Below are 7,933 nucleotides of genomic sequence, written 5' to 3' on the forward strand. Positions count from 1 at the left end.
GTCCATTCATGTCATTTTTCAAAAACATTGCATATAGTTCATTATTGACATTACTTTTCATTTAAAAATCATTTTCATCAATCATAAATAATTAGATTCATTCATGGGATCAAATTATCTTTGGTTGTATTACATCATTTAATAAGCATTCATTTCATATCAATTATCCATTATCATTTTATTAAACTTTTCATCATTTATTATTTGCATTCATTTCTTTATAGTAAAAAGATGCATTCATTCATTACTACAGTATCTTATAATGCTCATTTTAGGATTCATTTCACATTACATTTATTATCATCACATTAAGGTGCAGTTATTATCCCCATTAGTTATCATATTATCATTTGTCATTACCAACATATTTAAAACGTATTTAGAATCATAAAACACAAATTTGTTTACACAACATTGTTTCATTTTTACGTATCCATTCATTTACAAAACACATCAAACATTTGTACTTTACATTTGTTTATCCATCTGCATTCATTTTAATATCATCATATAAACATTTGTACTTTCCATTTGTTTATCCATCAAAAATTCATTTTAAAAATCATCATATAAACACTTGTACTTTACATTTGTTTATCTCTCTGCATTCATTTTAATATCATTTTATAAACATTTGTCCTTTACATTTGTTTATCCATCCACATTCATATCATCATATAAACATTTGCACTTAAACATTTTGTTTATCCATATTACATTTATCTAAAAACACATCTAGATGCATATTTATACATATACATCATTCATTCAAAACCATTGCATTGACATCATCACATAAATCATCTTATCATTGCATCACAATAGGAAACACCATCAAAATCCTGTTCATAAAATCCAGCATAAGCATATATCATCATGGCATTCCATACATAAAGCATTACATCAAAAATTAAAAACACATCCTACATATATAAACCTGCATTCATATGTCAGTATCCAACATCATACATCATCATAAAAACATGCATAAAAGAAACATCTCATCACATGCATACATGTACACATATACATCTAAGCAATAAATCATCATCATGCATAAACGTCCATACATAATCAAATGCATAATCATCACAATATGGGATCTCCTCATATATATCCTCTCATATATCAGAGTACAATGAAGTCTACAAAAAATCGGCTACCAAGAACCATCCAAGATACAGTCCAAAAATAGACAATGATACAATACATGTATGCAAAAATGCTCTCTCAAATGCCACTCTGGCCAGATGCTGTACCACCACCACCCCTACCTACTCCACCACTGGTACCTGCACCACCTGATCCATCTCTCCGTGGAGGCCTCATCGAACCCCCACTCCCTCCTGCATCCCCTGATCTCTCCTGCCGTAGAGGACCCATCACTCCCCCACTGCTCTGCATCCTCTGTGATCGCTCAGATCTGGCCTGCCGCATCTGGGTATAACTGAGAGCTCGCTGACTAATCGGTACCACCTGCTCATATAACCCTCGCCAGTACTCTATCTCCGCCTGTGCTCGCCATATCTCCCTCATAACCTCTCCTGAAGGCCCCTGTGCACCAGTCCGCACTCTCTCCTGCAGCTCCGCCAATCTCTCCACCGTAGTATCTCTCTCCCGCAGCACCACTGTCAGCTCTGACTCACGTGCAAATAGCTGCACATCTCTAGCTGCTACCTTTGCCTCTAATCTCTCTACCCGGGTCTGCAAATAACCTATCATGTGCTCCCGCAGATCCCCAGTAGCTCCCTCCCCCATGTCCATGGCTGCCGCACCTGTATCACCCCCTCCACTAGGTCCCTCCCCTGCACCACCCTCCCCTGCACCTATAGCCATCGGGATCTCTCTCTCCATCCCCCTCCCACTCAGCTGCACTCCTCCCTGCATCAAAGGTCCCTGTGATATCTGAAGAGGTAGTCCACCTCTCCCTCTCCGCTGCCTCGACATCCCCAAACCTCCACCACCTCCATCTCCTCCGCCACCTCCATCTCCACCACCACCTCCTCCTCCTCCTCCTACTCCTCCTCGACCTCCTGCTCTCCGTCCTCGTCCCCGTCCCCTCTCATCCTCAAACGCTGGGATCGGCTCAGCTGGGTCTGATATCCGTAGGATCGGGTGTGCCGCCCGATATTGTGTATACTCTGCTGTCACACCTGCATCCACGACCCTCGGTCGTAAGTCCCATGGCCTCGCTTGCAGTGTCCGGAACTCTGCCAGTGCCTGATCATACGATAGCACTGGACCCCATGCATACCGCTCTCGGATCACTCGTGCATACTCCCCTGATCCGGTAGGCAGTCCCTGCTACCGTCCAAACTGCCTCATCACCCGTCCCGGCACCTGTCTCTCTACATGATACGAGGTCCTCCCAATGAGGAATCGGGTCATGAAGCAATACGGTAGTGCCTCCGCATCATCCTCCCATGGCTCACACTCCAAGTATGGCCGCCAGATCACTGCATCTAGGTCATCCAATGCCCGCCGCCACCACTCTAGCTTCCCCAAGTGGGGCTGGCTCATCATACCACTATACATAAACATATAGGGCTGGTCCACGGCTCGGAATCTCAGACTCACTGGTCGCGTCACTGGTAAGTGCTCCCATGCCCACACATGCAGCAGCGTCATGCCTACTGCAAGCGAACCTCTCCCCGGTACACTACCTCGTGTAACTCCTGATACATGTGCGCTAACACGCACGGCCCCCAGGCATATCGGGTCCCCTCAGTCACCATCATCTCTATAACCTGTCCCCACTCGACCGCCAATCCATGTGACCGCCTGTCTGGACACAGAAGTCCTCCGACGATCCCTGACAATACTGCTGGGAGGGGCTCATATAGTGCCGCTATATCCTCCCATGCGATCGAGCCATCATCAATATATACGTCCTCATCAAAAATCCTCTGGCAAGACACCGTCCCCCAAGATTGATCATATGTCACCAGCTGCCCCCGAATCGGAATCCGAAGGATACACCACACGTCCTCTAAAGTCACTGACATCTCGCCCTGGGCCAGATGGAATGTGCACGTCTCACTGTGCCATCGCTCTGCCAATGCTGTGATCAGGCCATGATTCATCCGAATCACGGGCATATGCATCACCTCATAGAGGTCAGTAGCCGCAATACAATCAATCTCTATCTGCGTCAATCGATCCCGCAATCCCTGTGTCGCGGGGTGGCGCTCGCGTAACTGCAACACGCGCAGATCCTCCTGCACATAGACATTCATCCAACCACCATCAGTTGTTTTGTTATCAAACTTTCTTAAGTTTAAACCTAGACTATCATCAGATACTTTGATCAAGTATCTTCGGGTCTCAATAGGTAAGCAATCATGGCCGCCTAGACTTCAACAGGCATTTATCCTAACAAATGACCTAAGTCTCATCGGGCTGCTATGGTTCAAAACAACTCCCACTTCACCTCACCATCCATCAATCGTTAGGCATCAGGAGATTTATTTTGTCCAAAACTAGGGCATCTTGTTATCCTAAGGCAAAAGCGCTATTTTATCTACAATAGCGCTAGTTCTACACAATAGCGCTACAACAAAACCAAAAGCGCTGAAACTGCTATACACTAGCGCTAACAAACAAAAGCGCTAAAACTGCTATACAATAGCGCTATTACACATCAATAGCGCTCAATTAACCCTACGATAGCGCTAATTTATCAAAAGCGCTAAAACTTGCCTACAAAAACGCTAATTAATCGCAAAAGCGCTCAAACTAGCCTACAAAAGCGCTATTGTGGCACAATAGCGCTAATTCATGGAGCAAAAGCGCTAAAAACCTAGTTCCAGCGCTCTTGCTCCGACTTGACTTGGACTCAGCTAAAAACCTACTAAAAATGCCTAAAAAGGAAGTTTTCGAATTTGCGTACCGCTGGTCCATAGTCGGCTGGGCGCTGGAATCGTCGCACTCGCTCAAATCGGTGCTCGGTGATCGGAAACGGCATTGTAGCTCCTCCTTGCTCCTCCAAATGTCACTGTCAGATCTCAAGTTTTCAACTGGTCGCGATCACAAATGATCCTATTTTCACCCCTTTCACCCCATTTATACCCCCTGCCGTCACCGTAACTTCGCCCTGCTCATCGCCGTGGTCCCCGTGAACTTCCCGAGCCCCCCATTTCTCCATGTTTCCCCCAATTTCTTCTATTTTTCCCCAGTATACCTAACTTCTTCTCTTCTATCACCCTGCCAATTTTCATTCTTTTTCGAGAGATCGCCCGATTTTTCAAAAATTTTCGGCCCATCTCTCGAGGGGGCATACCACCCATTAAATTTACATTTTATGGGGCATTTCTCCACACTAATTTTTCTTTCTTTGAAACGATGCGATAAACTGCACCGTCTCAAAGAGGGGCAAATGTAGTCACATAAATCTGTCCATTTTAATTAAATGAATATTTCGTATTTATTTGATTAAAAATCCACTAGCCATCAGTTAATTAAATTAATATTTAATTAATTCATCCCCAAACATTCTTCTATTAATTAAATAAATTATTCAATTTATTTTAATTAATTCATTAAACCAAATACAAATCAATTAAATAAATAAAATCTATTTATTTAATTAAAACCCCCTATTCCTCTTTTAAATAAATTAAATAAAACATTTATTTAAATCATTATCCCCACCCCACTTGCATTTTCCTACAAATGCAACTTGCACACATTTATTGGAATAAATGAATTTTTATTTTAATAAAATCCTATTTTCCCTCACCCACCAAATCCACTTGCAAAATCTAATCCCCTTCTAGATTCTTCTAACCCCTTCCTAATTAGCCTAATCCATCCCCTAAATATTGTCACATTCATAAGCAAAATGGAGTCACTTCTCAAATGGCCCAAAGTCTTGGATAACCATTGAAGGTTTTCAACCTTCAACCACTAAATGGCTCAAAGTCTTTGATAACCATTGAAGGCTTCCAACTTTCAACCACTTAATCCCCAAAGTCTCCAATAACCATTAATGGTTAATTCAACCCTCCCACATGGTTAAAACATTTGTTTTGACTCAACCTCTACTCAACCCAAGGGTCTCATCAGGTCATTAATGCTTTGACCATGATTATCTCTTAATCATTTGCACAAAGGTTTATCCTTGGATTAACTCCTAATTCAGTGGGTAAACCTAACTTAGACTTGACCCTTAGCCTTTAGATAACCATGAGGTCTTCTCAGGCCTTTAATGCCTCCAACCTCTTCTCTCAACCCAATCCTGTGTTGACACTTGTCACTATTTTATTGGTGCCAATTGTGCACATGGATCCCCAACTTTCAAGCTTGACCCTTGATTAAACCTTTCAATTCTGGCCATCCATTGCTCCATTTTTCCTATAAATAGAGCCCATTCCTTCATAATCCAGATCCTGAAACTTGTGTGCATCTAAGCTATAGACATTTTAGAGAGCATTTTAGCATAAACAATCTAATCTTTTGTTTTTTGGTTAAAATATATCATTTTAGCATTAGCATTAGCTTTTTATTTCACATTTAGAGCTACACTACAATCTCAATCCTCCATAAGCATCCATAGTGCAAAAAGCTGCTGAGAGCTACACTATTTTGGAACTTGGAGAGGAGAGGAACAAGGGAGAAAGAACTAATATCATGTTAAGAGATAGTTGGAGATATCTCATTGTCTTACTTCTTTAGTTAGATTCATTAGCATGTTTTTAGTATCTCTCTTGGAATGCCTTCATATGTTTTAGTTTTTGATTGACTAACTCTAACGTCTTGTGTGTTTTGTGTTGTTTAATCATAAACTAACATTGTGTCATTTAGGAGGGCATCAGACAATATTACAAAATTTAAGAAATGTTTTGTTTTGTTAGATTTTGTGTTAGTGTCAAAACTAATGAGGTGCTAGAAAACAATATTAAATTGTGCTCCAAGTTTGATGCTTGGGAGCAAAAATATCATTTTTGAGACCCCTTTATTGGTTTGATTCCATTACCACAAAGTCTTGCACTTCTCCAAGTTGTGCCAAAAATTTCATAATGAAAAAGAGCTTTCTAGGATGAGGCCAGAATAAAAGGATTTGAAAACCCAAGGGTCTTCCTTGAAGGACAAGACATCAAATATGGTGTGTCCCTAGTTTCTATAAAAAGGGAAGGTATTGGATAAAATAGAGGGGGGCCGCATTAACAAGGTTAGAGGATCCCCATGCAAGGAAAAAAAGAAAACCTAAAGTCGTGATTGAGAGTCCTTTAGTTGTGACTAACACTACTTTGAAAAAAAAGTAGGTCAACCCTTTTAACTCATGTTTCTCTTCAGAGCCTTTTAGAGAGGTTTGGATTCAAATGACCTTGACTGTTTGTTTGTCACCCCTCCTCTATAGTTTTGATGTCTTTGTAGCTTATTTTTTTGGGGTCCTTTTCAGGTCCGTTCCTTTGTTGGGAATTGATCTATATTCCATGGTGATATTTGTGTTGTAAAAGGATTTTGGGTCCTTTCAAAACTCGTTTATGATTCATAGCTCTAGTGAAAATCATGTACCTTAATAAAAAATACTATTACCCATGTAAGTTAAATAAGATCATAATTCAATATAAATATTTGGTTATGTTATCACACTTATTGTAATATAGAGATATCATCTTAACTATATTTTACTCCTATGGTTATCTATTAAAATGAATAGCTAACTAACTATTATTTTATTTATATAATTACATATTACATTAAAATGACTTTATTCATTATAATTAAATGAAAATAACCAAATTCACAAATAAGATAATTCTCTTAAACTTTTCTACGTGTTCATATTTGGTATGTTGGCTATTTAATAGTTTATATTAATGCTTTCACACTATTACACTATGCTTGCTATCCTTTCAACATAAAAATAACTATAAAATACAATAAAATAGCTCTTCGATAACTATAGCTCTTCCAATAATAATAAAGTAAACAATCTCAAGAAGTTCAAATCTCATAGCTTGAGTTGGCCTAGTGGTGGAGAACTTGTGCTCTTGAAAGAGAGGTCACAAGTTCAAATCCCACAAGGGGGTAAGGTATGTATGCCTCGTTTGTAGTGCAATTAGGTACTATAAAAGACATAATTTATTATTATAACAAAATAATTAAAAAAAAAAAAAGATTTAAAGTAAAATAAATTAACTTTCAAATGAATATAATAAATCAAGATAACTTTTTAGATAGACGTATATTTTTTTCACAAAAGGGGTAAAAATTTATTAAACACAAAGAGAATCATGAAGGAAGAAGGGCCAAGAGCTCAACAAAGAATTGCACATAGTTATCCTCCACAACTAATTGTTCCAACATGTGAGATAAATCCATCTATAGGCAAATGTTGCTTATCCACAATATCTAGCCTTGCATTCAATTGGATGCCCATTTGGTAGTTTGCAACTTTATTCCACTCCCTAGGAATATGAGAAACAATAGATTCTAAATACCTACTCAATCTCATAATCTATTGAATAGCCATACCTAAGTGCTAATTAACATCACCCACTTGTTGCCCCTTCAAAAAATCACCACCACTTGTGAATCAAATTCACAAATAATCCTTCTCCAACCAAGAAGACAACCTCGCTTCATAGCATGCAAAATGGCGAGATCCTCCATGTAATTATTCGTATGAGACCCTTTATAATTGGAAAAGAAAAACTAAATAGCCTCAAAACTATCACAACCAATACTAGCATGATCGAGATTCCCCTAGGAAGAATCATCAATATTTATAATCAAAATTCATTGAGGTGGAGGAAAGCCTCGACTCACCTAATCAATCTTCCTCATATAGTGTCTGCATCTATGCCCTTTAACTTGCTTACAACCCACACCAAGAGAAGTAGCAACCCCTAGAATAGAAAAGTTGAACCACCTAAAAAAACCAACTTCACTAGGATCTACAACAATAGAAAGGTCACACTTAGCAGAA

The sequence above is a fragment of the Cryptomeria japonica genome, chromosome 5 (assembly GCF_030272615.1).
Source record: "Cryptomeria japonica chromosome 5, Sugi_1.0, whole genome shotgun sequence".
Lineage (NCBI taxonomy): Eukaryota > Viridiplantae > Streptophyta > Pinopsida > Cupressales > Cupressaceae > Cryptomeria > Cryptomeria japonica.